The following is a 17,664-nucleotide window of genomic DNA, read 5'->3' as shown; positions in this document are numbered from 1 at the left end:
TGACAACTTAGAAGCGAAATTGTTCAGGAAGAAAGCCCGGCCGGCAATGTTTGATTCTTTCCGTTACTGGCGAAAAGAATCCAAACAGAGAGAAATGAAAAGGTTGAAGAAAGAACAAAAAGAACAAGAAGAGTTAACTCTAGAGCAAGCGACTAAACAGTTGCAGGCTAACGAGTGTGAGAAGGCTATAGATGTAGCCATTAGAGAGCATAACTTAGCGATTGACAAGTGCTATCCTGCCTTGCCATCGAAAATGGCTAAGATACTGGAGGATTCTGAAAACGATCCTCTGTTATCTTATCTGTTAAGGTCACCTCCACCGTATGCACAAGGTGCTGCGGCTCCACTCGTCCCGAATGTTCAATTGCTGGTTGCTGGACAACCTGGTGTTCCTGCTCCTGTCCCCCAGAATCAAGCTCCTGTACCTCCTGTGATGAATGTGAATGTTCCTACAGCTCCTCCTCTTCCTATACTGCCAGCCTCTATACCTACATCTGTACCTACTGCTCCAGAAACTATTTTCCTCGATACTCCTACTGTTCCGTTATCTATTCCTACCTCTACTGCGTTCTCTACGTCTGCGAGTGTGCTAACTCCACTTTCTGTTCGTCGAAGAATCACTGATTCTGTTACTAATATGCTGTCTCCTTTATATAAAACTTTAATCAAGACTCCTACTCCTGATTCTGTTCAGAGACGGAGTCAGCTACCAGGTACTGAGGAACGAGGAATTTTAGATTCCACGGCTCTCAGATGGATTTCGAAGGGTAGAAGATATAGTACGAGAAATGTGCTCGACACATTTATGCAGTGGGGGGAACCAACGCAACGGTACGTCTTTGATGAGATGTGCTCGTTGTTACGTGAGGAGATAGAAGAAGACGATGTCGAATCAGATTTGGAAGATTTAATTAGGGTTCAAAAGGAGTTCGCTGCTGGAATGATAGTGGGTGAGAATATAAAGGAAGCGATGGAACTTATTTTAAGTTTTAGGAATGATCCATCTCTTCGTTCACCGAGAGACTTAGAAAAAGGTAAAATGAAGCTAAGTCGCCAATATCCTATGAGGGAGGTTCCTCCAATTTGGCGCGAAGCAATACAACGTGATGATAATGCAGGAATTGCAGCTGCTCCAGCACAGTTCCAACGAGTGTGGATACACATTCCATGGAAGCGAGCAGAAGTGTTAGCGGTGAAACAGGCCTTGCCAGATCCACGTAAGAATCCAGCCGGATATTACAAGGAATTAACACAGACAGTTGAGGCTTGTATAATGAACTTAGCCGACATAGATATGTTGTTTGGTAATGTAGTTCCGCAACCAGTGTGGGCTAAAATTCGTAGAGAGGATCATCAAGCTGCCTTAGGTGGTGATTGGGCAGCTATCACTGCAGCAGATGGTCAACAAATAGGTGGTGCGAAACCCGAACCTTTAATTGCTAATCTGCCAGGTAGAATAATTGATCTAATGAAGACTCTGATGCCAGCATTGCGTGTGAATTGGGACAAGCTGTCAGCATGCAGGCAGAAGAAAGACGAAAGTGTCTCTGACTTCTTCACGAGGTTTGAAGAGACTTTTGTGGATCATAGTGGTCAGGACATGAGTACAGAAGGAGGACAGAGATTGTTTGTCGATAAATTTGTGCATAATTTGTTACCTGAATTATGCAATAAATTAAAAGACTCAGAAAGTGCGTGGGCTGTATCTACGACAGCGCAAATACTTGCGACTGCACAGTACTATGAAAATAGGGATAAAGAGGAAAAGGAAAAATCAGAGAAGAAAACGAAAGATTTAAAAACTAAAGTTCTTTTGCAGCAGGCGTATCCGCCTCGCGCGAATCAGACTAATACGCAGCAAGGTTCATACCAAAGGACAGATTATGGTTCATCAAGACCTCAATACCAGTGGAATCAGTGTGCGTACTGTAAGAAAGAGGGTCACTATAAAAATGAATGTCCGATCTTAGCGCAAAATAATGCAGCAGCAGCTCAGAGAGGTCGTGGTGGTTTTGTGCAGAATTCTAGAGGTCGAGGGCGAGGTGCTATGCCTCCACAAACGAATGATCGTCCCTCCAATCACTTTGATCAACGAAATGGACAATCTGCTCAGCAAAATAGATCTCAACAGTATCTTGTTGAGGACTATAATGAAGTAGATGAGGGTTTTCAGCAAAATGGGTACTAGGACAGCCATGGACAGAGAGAGGGAGTAGTATCAGTTCCAGTGGATCAGAGTGGGCCTTATGTCGCAGTAGCAACATCAGGTGTAGTCGAACCGTTTCTGTTGGATACTGGTGCCGCAAAAAGTTCTATCATTCATGCGAAACTCCCTGGCGCACCTTTGTCTGGCTCAACAAATGTTTCCGTAGGTTTTTCAGGCGCCCCTGTTTACAACCCGATATCTGGTCCTTTGTCTATTTCTGTTGGACCGTGCCAATTGAAAGCACCCCTGATTTTGACGACAGGTTGTAATGAAAATCTGCTTGGTTTAGATTTGTTAAAACGACTATATGCGACATTGTACTGTTCTCCGGAAGGAGTACAGCTTACATTGGGTAAAAATATCACCTCTCCGATGTACTTGTCAATGGATGCACTCCCGCCGGAGCTACATTCACTCCCTGATTCTCTTTGGGCGACTGATCCTAACGATGTAGGTCTCCTAGAAATTCCACCGTATGTGGTAACTTTGAAAACAAATGTGAAATTTCCAAGAATTCCCCAATATAAAATATCGAGTGAAGGTGAGCGTGCACTTTTATTGATTGTGCAAGACTTGATTAAGAAAGGTGTGGTTGAAGAAACTAGAGGAAATGTCTGTAACAGTCCTGTATTACCGATTCTGAAGCGAACTGATCCTACAAAACCTCCAGTATATAGGTTTGTCATAGACCTTAGAGAAGTTAATAAGATTGTAGTCCCGCAGTTTCCTGTAGTGCCAGACATTACTGCCTTGTTAACATTGATTCCTGCCACAGCCACATGGTTCTCAGTTATTGACCTAAAGAATGCCTTTTTCAGCATTCCGATAGCCGAAGAAAGTAGAGATATTTTCGGCTTCTGTCTAGGAGGTCGCAGTTTTAGATTTAAACGCGCTCCACAAGGCTATTGTGAAAGTCCATCCATTTACAGTCAAGCATTAAAAAGCCAGTTAGATTCTTTTGTCCTTCCTCCAGGTTCTGCCCTAGTACAGTACGTAGACGATCTTTTAGTGGCTGCCGATGACAAAAAAACTTGCAAAGCAGCTACAGTTTCCCTATTGCATCATTTGTCTAATTTGAATCACAAGGTGTCTCCTTCCAAAATGCAATACTGCTGCCAAGAAGTGACCTACCTAGGTCATCTCTTGTCAAAGGAGGGAAGGAAGTTGACCCCAGAAAGAATAAAAGCAATTACGCAGATGAGTGTTCCACGCACACAGAGAGAAGTACGTGCCTTTCTAGGTATTACCTCTTACTGTAGGCAGTGGATTCCAAATTTTTCTCTTTTAGCGAAGCCATTGGTAGCTTTGACTGGGAAAAATGTTCCGAGTCCGGTGCCATGGTCTGATGAATGCCAAGAGAGTTTTACTGAATTACGAAAAGCATTGTGTTCAGCTCCTGTATTGGGTACACCTGATTACAGTAAGCCATTCACGCTCTACGTTCACGAAAGAGAAGGTTGCGCGTTGAGTGTTCTGACACAGAAGTTTGGTGATAAACAACGCCCTTGTGCGTATTTTTCATCAACATTAGATCCGGTAGCCAGAGCGTTGCCTAGTTGTTTGAGAGCTACAGCGGCAGCTGCGGCTTCCATTCGACAATCTGCTGGTTTGGTGATGAACAACATGCTAGTGGTCATGGTTCCTCATGCAGTGGATACACTCATGAACCGAACTAAGACACAACACCTCACCAGTGCGAGATTATCTGGTTACGAGCTGACATTACTAGCGAGTCATATTCAGATCAAAAGATGCAATGTATTGAATCCAGCAACATTGTTGCCGACTGATCAAGAGTCGAGTGATTCCGAGCCACATGACTGCTATTTCAAAACGGAGGAAGAGACAAAAGGACGTATCGACTTGAAAGATACTCCGTTATCCGACCCAGATGGTACGCTGTATGTGGACGGGTCATGTTTTAAATTGGAGAATGGTGATGTGACTGCCGCCTACGCAGTAACGACTTTGAAGACGATTGTGGAGACTGCAAGAGTGAGTCAGAATTCTGCCCAAGCTGCAGAATTAATAGCTCTAACAAGAGCGTGTGTTTTAGCTGAGGGAAAAAGAGTGAATGTGTTTACAGATAGTCAGTACGCATTTGGCGTGGCCCATAGTTTTGGCCGGTTGTGGAGAGAAAGAGGGTTCATTACGTCCCATGGGACTAAGATCCAACATGGTCAGCTAGTTAACGACTTGTTGGAATCTCTAACCTTGCCGACTGAAGTTGCGATTGTGAAGTGCAGTGCTCATAAAGCAATCACGGATGATGTTGGTCGTGGGAATGCTTTTGCTGACGAAATCGCTAAACAGACAGCTAGAGACACGATGAGCAGAATGTATGTTGCTACGTCTGCAAGATGGATTGCTGAATCTGGAATGTGTGAGGATACTATGGAAAGTGTGAAAGAGATTCAGAAAGAAGCGACTGTGGAAGAGAAACGTGTATGGAGAGAAAGTACGGGCAAGTTGGACTCGAATGGATGTTGGATTGATTTGACAGAACAGCAGCGTTGGATGTTGCCCGATGCGTATGTGCTTGCAGTAGTGACGATGGCGCATGGAGTAGCGCATATAAGTTCTAAAGGGATATGTAAGATGTTAGCTCCGGTCTGGAAGAATGAGGGAATCAGTAAGTGTGCAGAGAGAGTGGTGAAAAATTGTATGGTGTGCTTGATGCATAATCCTGGCAAGGGAACTCCAACTCCAGCTGGTCATTTCGCTCCTCCTTCCTGCCCCTTTGAAGTGATTCAGTTAGACTTCATTCACATGGAACGCTGCAACAATCTAAAGTACGTCCTGGTGGTAGTCTGTGCTTTTTCCAGGTGGATAGAAGCATACCCACTAAAGGACAACACTGCCCTATCTACTGCCAAAATTCTTCTCAAGGAATTTTTCCCTAGGTATGGAATGCCACGGATTGTATGGTCAGATAACGGAAGTGAGTTTATAGGGAAAGTTATGCAGAGTGTGTGTGCCGGCCTAGGATTGAAACAGAAATTTCACAGTGCAAACCATCCCCAGTCTGCTGGTTTAGTCGAGGGTTATAATGGCACCCTCAAGCTGAAAATAGCCAAAATACAAGCATCCACAGGTTTAGCCTGGCCAGACGCACTTCCTTTGGCCTTGTTATCAACGAGAGCAACAGTACATTCTAGAATAGGGCTTAGTCCGTACGAGATAGTCTTTGGCCGCCCAGCAAATATCTGGGGTGTGCCAAGACCTAAACAATTTTGCTCCATTGAATATCCTATGTTGATAGACTACCTTTACGACTTGACTGCTAAATTGAGTCTTATTCATCAACAGGTTTTCGATGCTTTGCCAAAACCTCCGGAGAGTCCAGGGCACCAGCTGAAACCGGGTGACTTCATTGTAATCAAGAACTTCGCGAGGACGAAGAACCTTCAGCCAAGATTTGTGGGGCCTTTTCAGATCTTACTGGCAACGAGGACAGCAGTTCGTGTAGCTGGCCGCAAACACTGGATTCACGCTTCTCATGTAAAGCGTGTTCCGTTGCCGCTCCCTTACGACGACTGGGTGAAAAAGGGAATTGGTGCCTCCGAATCTGAAATCACACCGAAGTTCATCTCTTTCAGCGATGCCGAATTGATTACTGACACTTCAAAACCTGACTCTCCTCCTGAAAAAACTCCTTTGAACATTGAACATTTGTCTCCAGCATCAGAAGAAACTTTGCTATCTGCGAACTTAAACTCTGCAACAGCTGCTAGTGATACGCTATTTTCCGATCAGACAGTACCAGCGAAGCAGAGATACAACCTAAGAAGCCATAAAATGGACAAATAAAGCAGGCAACTGCATATTGTGATTTTGATATATTGAACTTTTTGCCTTCAGCCAGGAAGTTTGCTATTGTTTATTTGTTTTTAAAATTGCCTTGCCGTCTGGGTAGCCGTAGGGTCGTGGCTGTGTGCCTAGTTTGAATTTGCAGGGGTCTGACACAAGGTCGATCTTTCTATTGGTTCTGGGAACTCTCAGGGCTGATAGAGGCATTTTCATCTACGTACACATCATCAGTGGTCGCGAGCGGATTGTAGAAGATGGAGCTTCCTGCGCTGCAACGAGAAAATGTGATTTATGTTCGCAGAAACAGACTTAATAGAATTCTTCATAGCAAATGCTTTCTGATGCAATGTGCCATTACATTCTTGATTGTTTTAGCAACATTGGTGGGTGGAATCGTCTTTAGCATAAATTTGATTTTTGTGCCAGTTTCTACAGTACCTCCCCTTGATCCTGCTATTTCTACTGTTTCTTCTATACACTCTTTTCACTCGTTTCCAGAACATGAGCAAGCTCGACGCTCAGAATTCACCAACAACACTTTTGTACAGCTCTTGCACCAACACCAACTGGTAGTTAACACTACAGACTGCTGGGTGTGTGGCTTGATACCCCACACTATGGATAAAGGTATTCCATATCTGGTGTTGCCTTACAGCTATAATGGATCATTTCAGGCCTTCCAAACCATCTTTGCTTATGCCCTTGAAACCTATCCTCCACGTCCACCGCGTTCCACTAAATATAACTCTGCCAACAAAGCTTTAGTCCAGGGAATTATTGACATGGTCAAGGACGTCAATAATACTCCATCTTACCCTAGAGACGAATTACGAGTATATTTAAGTTGGAATACTTCAGAGTATCGCCTTAGTTTAGGAGAAAGCAAGCGTAAAAGCTCAACTCCAATCTGGGTCGTACCTCACCGAGGTCAGGTCTGTTTGCAAGGTAATGGGAGAAATCCGAGAGCTCAGCTAGGGAGGAGTGAGTGCGTAGAGACTTATGTGTTTCCGGCTAACTCTTCCCCTGCCTTTCTTACTGCTAGGGGTACCTACTTCATTTGTCGAGACAGAGCTTATACATGGTTGCCTGCCGACTTTTCTGGATCATGTTATATTGCTCGACTATTGCCTCCGACATACACTGCTTCACCTGATTACCACAGAACCAGAGTAGCGAGAGGTGTCTTCAGCAAGGAAGATACCGCTGGTCAGGAAGCTGGAGACTTCTTCAAAGGCTTCCTTCCGTTCTGGGGGCCTATGGCCAATAGTAGAAACATACGTCAGCTAACACGGGTAGTTGAATCTACTATTACCGAAACTGCTGGTGCCCTTAGCAATCTGACAGCTGAGCTTCAGGCGGATAGGCTCATGACGTTGCAGAACCGTATGGTTCTAGACGTTATACTTGCAGATCGAGGTGGGGTATGTAGAATGATCCAATCGAGCTGCTGTGTCTTTATTCCTAATAATGCTCCAACAGTCTATGAGGCGATCTCTAAGTTGCACAAGATTTCAGATTCCATACATGTAGACAAGGGAAACTGGTCCTTCATGGAGTGGTTTTGGACTCTGATATCAGCGTGGGGATGGAAGGTTCTGATGGTCATTGGTGTCATCTTAGTATTCCTATTCTCATGTTGTCTGATTATCCAGTGTGGTCCTGCTCTGTGTAGTCTTTGTGCTGCGATTTGTCTCAGAAAACCACCTGCGTTTGAAGAAAAGACACGAGAAAGGATGATGATACAACAGCATGTCACTGACCTGATGAGCATAGAACTAGATTCTGACATAGACTGAGTAATTGCCTATGTAAGGGCAAAAGGAGGGTCTGAGGTTCCGTGACGGTTCCGTGACAATTTGAACCCGTGTTTTCAAGTTTGTCGGAAATACATAATATTGGTATCAGCGAACCGCAAATGATCCATTTAGTATATCCTGGTGTTTTCGCTACGCTACGAGCAAGAGCACTCCTTCTATTGACATATTTCTGATCTACCCACGGCATCCATCTTAGATCATGGCCGCCATTTTGTGATTCTTGCCCTCACATATGCAATAGCCTCTGATCACTCCACTTTTATTAAGGACACGTAACCTTAGCCGAAGATTCACCTCTTACATGACACGTACACCTTAAACCAGATCACGCTGTAGCTGCATGACTCGACAAAGGCTGCCTCCTCTGCCCGAGGCCAGCCCTGCCAAACTGGTCTTCACGTCCATTGTACCTGATCATGATTAGGCGGCCGAAGCCGGTAGCCTTGCCCATTTACAACCCACAAACATCCCTTATCCCGCTTTCCTATCTTCCACACCTGGCTCTGTTTCTTTCTTTCTGAACCTTTATTAGGGGGAGGTAACGAACTTTACGATGAGGCGGTCCGGGTCCTGAATGCAATATTGACAGGGAATTGTGACAAACTAGTGGGAACCCCTCTCTTCGCAATGTTTGGCCTTAGATATTATCGACGATTCCTGTGTAACGTCAAATATTTATTGTTTTAGACACAAAGGTTTTGGGAATGTTTTACATGTAAAGAATTCGCCCCCAGCTTAAAATTTAGTATATAAGGAGCAACCCACTTTGTACAAATTGAACAGGCTCCTGGTTACTGCCCGTGTGTAGTATCTATGACTTCTGTGTCCCTGCAGTAATAAACCTTTGGTCTTTGACGCCACCATCGAGAAGCCCGTGTTTCTGTTCATTTGTGCACCAAGGCAGGTGGAACTCCGGGGTCTTTGGGTGTTGTACCCTGACACCTCTGGACGGAACCAAAAAGTCCAGAACTCCACTGGTCATGGAGAGGGAGGAGTCCAGGATGAAGCCCAGGTTGCGTGCATGGTCTGTCGGTTTGGGTGCGGTGCCCAGGGCGGGAGGCCACCAGGAGTCGTCCCAGGCGGAGGGTGAGGGGCCCAGGATGAGGACCTCCGTCTTGTCCGAGTTCAGTTTTAGGCGGCTGGTCGTCATCCACTCGGCTACCTCCTTCATCCCTTCGTGCAGGTTGGCTCTGGCGGCGGCGGGGTCGTTGGTCAGGGAGAGGATCAGCTGAGTGTCGTCGGCGTAGGAGATTATGCTGAGGTTGTGTTTGCGTACGATGGCCGCGAGGGGGCTCATGTAGACGTTGAAGAGGGTGGGGCTCAGAGATGATCCTTGAGGGACGCCGCAGATGACTTCGGAGGCCTCTGACTTGTACGGTGGTAGGCGGACTCTCTGTGTTCTTCCGTCGAGGAAGGAGATGATCCATTCCAGCGCCTTGTCCTGGATTCCGATGTTGCTGAGGCGCCGTACTAGGGTGCGGTGGCAGACCGTGTCGAATGCCGCGGAGAGGTCTAGGAGGATGAGGGCCGCTGTTTCTCCATTGTCCATCAGGGCTCGGATGTCATCGGTGGCGGCGATGAGGGCGGTCTCGGTGCTGTGATTGGCTCGGAAGCCGGACTGTGAGGGGTCGAGGGATCCGTTCGTCTCGAGGAAGGCGGCCATCTGCTTGTTGACGGTCTTCTCGATGACTTTGGCTGGAAACGGGAGGAGCGAGATGGGGCGGTAGTTCTTGAGGTCGGTGGGGTCCGCTGTTGGTTTCTTGAGTAGAGCGCTGAGTTCGGCGTGTTTCCAGCTCTCAGGGAAGATGGTGGTGTCGAAGGATGTGTTGATGATGTCTCGCAGGTGGGGTGCGATGACAGCGTCGGCCTTGTTGAAGACGTGGTGAGGGCAGGGGTCGGTCGGTGATCCGGAGTGGATGGAGTTCATCGTGCGGATGGTGTCTTCGGTGCTGATCGGGGTCCAGGCGTGGAGGGTGGTGGTGGGGGGTGGTTGTTCGGTCATGGTGTGCGTTGGTTGGTTGTTGAAGCTGTTGTGTATGTCCGCGATCTTGTTGTGGAAGTATGAAGCGAGGGAGTTGCAGAGGTCTTGCGATGGGGTGATGTCGTTGTTTCCTGCGCTGGGGTTGGAAAGCTCTTTTACGATGTTGAAGAGTTCCTTGCAGTTGTGTGCGTTGTTGTCCAACCTGTCCTTGAATGCTGTTTTCTTGGCGGCGCGGATCAGCTGGTGGTGTTTCCGGGTGGCAAGCTTGAAGGAGGTCCTGTTGTCCGGTGTCGGTTCCCTTCTCCAGGCTTTCTCGAGGGCTCGGCAGTTCTTCTTGGAGCTCTTGAGTTCGTCGGTGAACCATGGAGCCTTCTTGCTGCCGGGTCTGCTAGGCGGGGTCCTCAGTGGGGCGAGTTCGTCCGCGCAGTTGCTGATCCACTTCGTGAGGTTGTCGGCGGCCTGGCTGGGGTCCGCTGAGCTGGCAGGAGGGTGCTGGCTCAGGGAGGTGGCGAGCTGGTCTGCTGTGATCTTGTTCCAGCTTCTGCGGGCGGCCTGTTGTTGGTGGTGGTGGGTCGTCGTTCTCTTGAAGGTGAAGTGGACGCAGCTGTGGTCCGTCCATTGAAGCTCTGTGGCGTGGCTGAAGTCGATGTCTGTGCTGGAAGAGAAGACTGCGTCGAGTAAGGCATGGAAAGGGCGTTATATTGCCAAGTGAAGTTGGCAGTTTAACACTACATTCAGGCTGCAATGGCAGACCTGGGACATGTTTTAAGGGCCTACTTAAGTGGGCGGCACAATGAGTTCTGCATGCCCACTAGTAGCATTTAATTTACAGACCCTAAGTATAAGTTATACAACTTTACTAGGGACTTATATGTAAATTGAATATGCCAATCTGGTATAAGCCAATTTTACAATGTTTTAGGGAGCGAACACAAGCACTTTAGCACTGGTTAGCAGTCCTGAAGCAAGCAAAAGTTAATGCAAAAAAATAGGAGGATGAAAGCAAAAAAGTTTGGGGGTGACCCTGCAGAGAGGGCCACATCCAACAAACATTGTTCTGCAAGCAAAGAATAAAGGGTCAGGTGTACGAATCTATGTAGTGGTTGCAAATCCTGCAATTCGCTAAATCACAGAATCAGCGACCTCTAAATGGCTTGTACAAATGTAATAAGTCCTTTGAACCATTTGGTAACATGTTACTGAATCGCTAAATGGGTTTAGGAAATGTTAAGGAATCGCTATTTGGAAGGAATGGGTTTAGTGCATTCCTTGCAAATAGTCATTCCTTGTGGTATGCATTGATGTTTTGCAACCAAATTCCAGTTGCAAAACAGTAAAGGGCTTAATTAAAAGCCCCTTGGGCCACCGGTGCGTCACTTTTTTGACGCACGGTGGCGCAACCTGCGGCCCCATATTTACAAGAAAACGTTCAGGCACCCTGCATGTTTTTTCATGTCCTTGTAAATATGGACCCTTTACACGCAACACTTTGCATGACAGGAGCGTGCAATGGGTGTTGCTGTGGGTGTTCCCATGCAACACCCATGGCTTCTGCCGCATTTCCAGATATAGGAGAAATCATAATCCTGGAATTGCATCAGAATGCTACGCCTTCTCAGGCGAGGCGTAGGGAGGCGCAACGAGGAGAAATGTTTTCATTTCTCCTCATTTTTTTCCTTTCTATGCATGCTGCATTCTGCAGCACACATAGAATGAAGAAATCACCTCTTGTGATTCTTTATGTGCAGGAAAGTGACCCTTGCTGCACATAAACAATCATTAAAAGAAATTACGTTTTGCAACTTTTGTGTGTCCTGCATTAAGCAGCACACATAGAAGTTTGATAACATCATTTCAGATTGTTTATATACAGGAAGGGACACCTCCTGCACCTATACCATCACTCCCCTCAACGCAGTGCAAGGGTGTCTGCGTTGGGACATGGGAGCTAATTGTGCCCTATCGCTGGGGAGAAAAGGGATCGGTCATAGCATTGTAGACGCATCTCTGTGCTTCAGAAATATGGCAGCACGGCGCAGCCAAATGGCTTGCAGAACTGCACTGACTTTTCTCCTTCTAAATAAGGCCCTAATACTTTACCACCTTCTCAAATGGAACCCTTTCCTTTTTGATAATGTTAAAAAACAAAAGTTAGTTGGTTAATTTTATTTTTTAATGCATCCCACTTTCCTTTAAGGAAAATGTGTTGCATTTTAAAAAAAATTGCTTTATTTAAAAGCATTCATAGACATGGTGGTCTGCTGACCCCAACAGGCCACCATTCCTGTGATGACTGTGACTCCTAATGGATTGCAAATTGTGAACTACCTCATTAATATTGATGTGGTAGGTTGATTTGCGACCTACCTGGAATTGCTAATTTAAAAATAAAAATTTCAAACATTACGACTAGTGGTTTCCTAATTGTGATTTGAAGAAAATCGCAATTTGGAAATTGCCATTGCCAGTGCTAGTACATCTAGCCAACTGTTATTACCTTCGGAGCATACGTCAATATATTCTTTTAATGGTTGATTAATGGATGACATTTTTATTTATCAGCAGTGTGAACTCACCACCTCCAGCCAGAGACATGACTTTTTCGGAGCTCCCCTGTGAAGTCAGATGCTGAACATGGGTCCTGTAGTTCAAAGTATGTCCGCATCCAGCAGCTACTGAGATAAGATGTAGGTTCAGTTGATATTGTCAATCAAAGTAAGTTCTCAAGAAATAAATCTTTTAACTTTTGATATACCTATAAAAAGGAGAGGACAGTGAGATTGTGAAAGGGCTAATGGTAAGATGTATAAGTTAAGACGACGCTGTGACTAGCACCGTTGCGCGGAGGGCGAGGAAGGTCGAGACTGCTACTTCCGGTGAGCGGGGGGGACCGGTTAGCGGTCTAGTGCTCCTGAGGCACTCGCTCTGGGGCATATAAGGCGGATGTATACTCGGCAGCGCAGCGGACGAGCGCAGCGGGCGTGCCAAAGGCGCGCCGAAGTGTCGCCAAAGTCGAGCCCGCCTGCGCCCGTCCGCGGCCGATTGCGGGCTAGGGCGCGAACCCCTGTTCCGGATGGTAAGATCTACTGGGACAGGGAGCAGCTCCTCAGACTATGTCCGGATACCATACAACCATGCAGGCACGGCATGTCTAGCGAGGATGCGGAATGTGCTCACTGCGGTTTCTGTTTTACCACCTTGTTGCAAGATGCTGGGGAGCAAGCCGCGCTAACCTGCGGTCTCCTTAACGTGAGGCCACTGCGCAAACATAGACTCGACATATTCGAGCTGCTTATGGAGAGAAAGTTTGACCTATTGTTCCTCACGGAAACATGGCTGGACCAGTTCTCTGACTCTGATATCATCGAGGCTATGCCTGAAAGTTACTCCATGGTTAGGCAGGACACGCCAGTGGGGAAGGGAGGGGGGATAGCGATTATTTTTAGGAAAACTCTTGAATGTTTAATGGAGTTCACGTTGGTCGCTGAAAGCGAGGCGGGAGCATTCACTATACAAGTCAACGGGGGAATGACGATTAAAGGTTTTCTTGTTTATAGACCCCCAGGACCTTGTACCAAGTTCAGGGAGAGTCTGTTAGAAAGTTTAACAGAGGCAACGCTACGTAGGGACACATTCCTCCTACTGGGCGATCTGAACCTGCATTTGAATTGCCCAGAGGATAAAAGAGTGGAGGAATTTTGCCGGGATATTCAAGCCCTTCAGCTTGAACTTAAGCTCTCAAGCCCCACGCACCACCAAGGGCATCTTTTGGACCCGGTTTTTGCAAACTGGGGAGGGGTCGAGGTTTCCACAATTGAACCGATCCCCTGGACAGACCACTTTTTGGTGGTATTCTCTATAAATAGCCCCAAAGCCACTAAACTTAGTCAGGCATCCCTGAACTATTTAAGGAGGAAGTGGGCAAAATTCTCCTTGGAGGATTTTAATCAAGCTCTGACGAGGTGAGGATATAGAAACGGCGGTTTCTAACCTGAATAGGTGCATTACAGAAGCGCTTGATCAGACCGCTCCACTCTGCCGAACATCCGCATGCGGCCGCAAGGAAAGATCAGCCCCATGGTTCAGTGGAGAGCTGCGGCGAACAAAGGCGGAATGTAAGCGAGCCGAAAGAGCTTGGAGGGTGACATATGATACTCAGGCCAGGGAACTGTTTTTAGAAAAAAGGCGGCTTCATCACAGGCTGATTAAAAAGTCGAAGGCAGCCTTTTATGCAGGACAAATTTTAGGGGCAAAAAATTCGGCCAAAGAACTCTTCGGCATCTATAAGTCTTTGACTATTATAGACTCGTCTGCAGACCCGGAGAGTTGTTCTACGGAAACATGCGATCGCATCGCCGAATACTTCTCCACTAAAGTCGAGAAAATGTACTCGACCTTTCCTAACCCTCCCCCTATAGGGGTTGAGTTTGAGGCAACACCGGAGGGCACGGAGACTGCGGGGTTCCTCACAAACTTCAGTACCCCCCCTCCTGAAGAGCTAGTCAGGGTATGCCTCTCTGTAAAATCGGGCTCCCCTTTGGACCCGGTGTCCCCTAAAAGATTGGGGGACAGCCTGGAAGTACTGGAGCCCTATATAAGGCATGTCCTGGATACCTCCTTCAAGTCGGGCATGTTACCTAAGGGGTGGAAACAGGCAGTGGTGCTCCCTCTCTGGAAGAAATCCCACATTGGCTTTGAGGTGTTAGAAAATCTGAGGCCCATCTCACTCCTGCCTTTTCTGTCCAAAGTGGCGGAGAAGGTGGTAAACACCCAAATCATGAAACATGTGGAGGAGGCGGGATTGCTCCATGCTACGCAGTTTGGCTTTAGACCGCGCCACTCTACAGAGTCCGCCCTTCTTATGGCAACAGAACATCTGAGACAGGGCGTAGATGAAGGGCAAACTATGGCCCTGATCCTGCTAGACCTCAGCGCGGCGTTCGACACTGTAGCACATACCACCTTGCTACAGTGTCTGAACAGAGGTGGCATCGCTAACACTGCGCTGAGGTGGATCCAGGCCTTCCTAACGGGGAGAAGCTTTCAAGTGAGGCAAGGCGACTGCTATTCTAAGGGGGTACTTTTGGGCCAGGGCGTGCCTCAGGGCTCGTCCCTGAGCCCGACCCTTTTTAATCTGTATGTAGCGCCTGTAGCCTCCATTGTGGAGAGCCATGGCCTCCAAATGGTATCTTATGACGATGATACGCAACTGGTCATCTCCCTGTCGCATGCGCCCTGTCTTGCTGCAGATGGCTTCCGGTCGTGCATGAAAGAACTTGCCGATTGGATGGCCATCAACTGTTTGAAACTTAATGGCAGCAAGACAGAGGTGTTGGTGGTAGGGAGAGCCCAGTCTGCTTGGTCGTCGGCCTGGTGGCCATCCTGTCTAGGACCAAATCCCACCCCCTGCCAGGAGGCAAAAAACCTAGGGGTATGGTTTGATGCGGGTCTTACTTTCGGGCCCCAGATCAACCGGGTGGTCAGAGTGTGCTTTGGGGTCCTGAAAAGACTGAGGAAAGTCTTGGACCTACTGCCGATGGAAGCTCGTCAAACCCTGGTACATGCTCTGGTGACCGCAAGGTTGGATTATGCGAACCTGCTGTACCTGGGGGTACCGGAGAAAAGCATGGCCCGCCTTCAAGTGCTGCAAAATGCGGCAGCACGTCTGATCCTCAGGCTGCCCAAAAGTGCGCCTTCGAAGGTGGCCCTGCAGAAGTTACACTGGCTCCCTGTGAGGAGCAGAGTCGAATATAAAGCCCTCTGCACCTGTCACAGGATCCTGAATGGCAGGGCACCTCGACCCTTGAGGAGACTGATTGAAGTCTACGAACTTGCTCGTGCGCTCAGATCCGCTGGTGGGGGTCTGCTGAGGATCCCCAGGGTGAAGAAAGCTCGCATGGGAGGCAGATCCTTTAGGTATTTAGCGGCAAACTACTGGAATAAACTCCCAGTGGACTTGCGCCTGGAACCTGAAGAAGCGAGGTTTCGAGCTAAATTAAAAACTCACCTCTATGTTAGATAATTGCCTGCTTGGCAGCTGTTTTCCCTGTTTGCCGCCTCTCCCACTTTTCAGCGCGTGGACACGCCGGTGCGCGTAACTCAGCGCTTTATAAATGTCCCTAAAAAAAAAAAAAAAAAAAAGAGATCAGAGGTTCCCAGACTTAGCTTACAGATAGATATTAAAGGGCCTGATTGCTGCTGCCAGGATGGCCACTGATGTCTTAGTTGTGAATGTTTTCAAAATTGACTCCATGGGTTTTTGTATGACAGGCAAGAAAGACAAACATAGAGGAGTAAGTCATTGTACATCAAAAAAGAAAATGCTAGGTTCATGGTTGTACTATTTTGGGAGGTACAAAGTTATTATCCTGTACTTATTTTACAAAACTACCCTTACATTACCAAATTTCAAGGACATTACTTATGACAATAACAATATCCGAAAGAATAGGATAATAGATTGAGAATGATGTTAGCAGGGATGTGTGACAAAAGATATACATACAGCTATTCTCTCAGTACTAAATAAAGATATTACAGCCATGGGCAAAAGAGCAGTGTGTAACATCCGTCTGCTGTGTGGTGCCAGTCCAAGTATTGTTGCACTGCTAAGAGCAGAAGTCGATGTTGTGGCAAGTGGTGATTAATTTGGGACAACAACACAGGGCCTTAAAAGGAAAAAATTAAAGAAGCAGTAAATAATAACGTAAGTATACATGAAACAGTTAGATTTTAGCAAAATTAAGAAATGGCAAAACGCATATTGTCTTTTATGCTTTGGACTTAAAAATAGTGAGAACAATCCATTGTGGTGTGTTAGTGAGCTTGTTATCCATACCCGTCTGTGTAGGTGGTTTGCATCGCAACACCTTTCCTGTGTGTTGCCCTACTGCATTTACAATGACTTCTGCCCCATCTGAAGCTCCAATCGACTTGAATGAGTACCTGTATGAAAGTGTAGTAAAATCAACAGTAACACAACACGTAGAATTCTATACAGATTCTGTTACAGCGTTTATGAAAGGTAAATGCGTCATGTGTGACTAACAATGCTGGTATGAGTATAGATTAACAAACGAAATGAGCAACCCAATTTAGCCTTGAGGGTTTGGGCAAACAGTATGGAAGGGCAAAGGTACCTTCAAGGGATTTTATTAGAGTTAGTTAAAGCTAAAAGCTTTTGATCCTAGTTCGTGACCCACCACAATTAAGGCCAAAAGTGCAGAAGTGCAACAACAGAAATTCATATATTTTAAAGCAGTCACAGTAAGTGAACAAAAAAAAGAATAGCAGAGGTGCCGGGTCTATATGGAAAATCGTATTTAATACTCTAAAAATGATTAAAAAGGGGTACAGAGTCAATGTCAACAATGTTACAAGAAGTAGATGCGACCTGCTATGAGAGCAAAAATCACCGCATGCAATCACGTCAGATATCCGCAAAGGTAGAATAAAATTCTGCTGGTTAGCCATGTAGGCCAGGGGTCTTATTACGAGGGATTTCTGTGATGGCTGCCTTGATTTCGGCCTTTGTAATTGGGGCATCCAAGTCCTCCTGAGCATTTTCCGTCAATTTAGGAAATGTTAATAGTTCTAAGAATCTGTCTAGCTGCTCCGGTGGTGCATGAACAGGGCCGCTATATAACTTCTCATAATAGTCACTAAATGCAGTGTTGATTCCTGTCTGTGTATACACTATAGTGCCATCCTGTAATGCCACTATCGGTACTGATATTAGGGGGGGGGGCGCATCCCATAACAGACAGGCAATAGAGTGCCTGATTTATCTGCTTCAGCGTGTGTGTGTTGGGTGTAAGCTTGATAGTCATTCAGGCTTAAATCTTCAAGGA

The sequence above is a fragment of the Lissotriton vulgaris genome, chromosome 6 (assembly GCF_964263255.1).
Source record: "Lissotriton vulgaris chromosome 6, aLisVul1.2, whole genome shotgun sequence".
Taxonomy (NCBI): Eukaryota; Metazoa; Chordata; class Amphibia; order Caudata; family Salamandridae; genus Lissotriton; species Lissotriton vulgaris.
Note: the sequence above shows the minus strand (reverse complement) of the source record.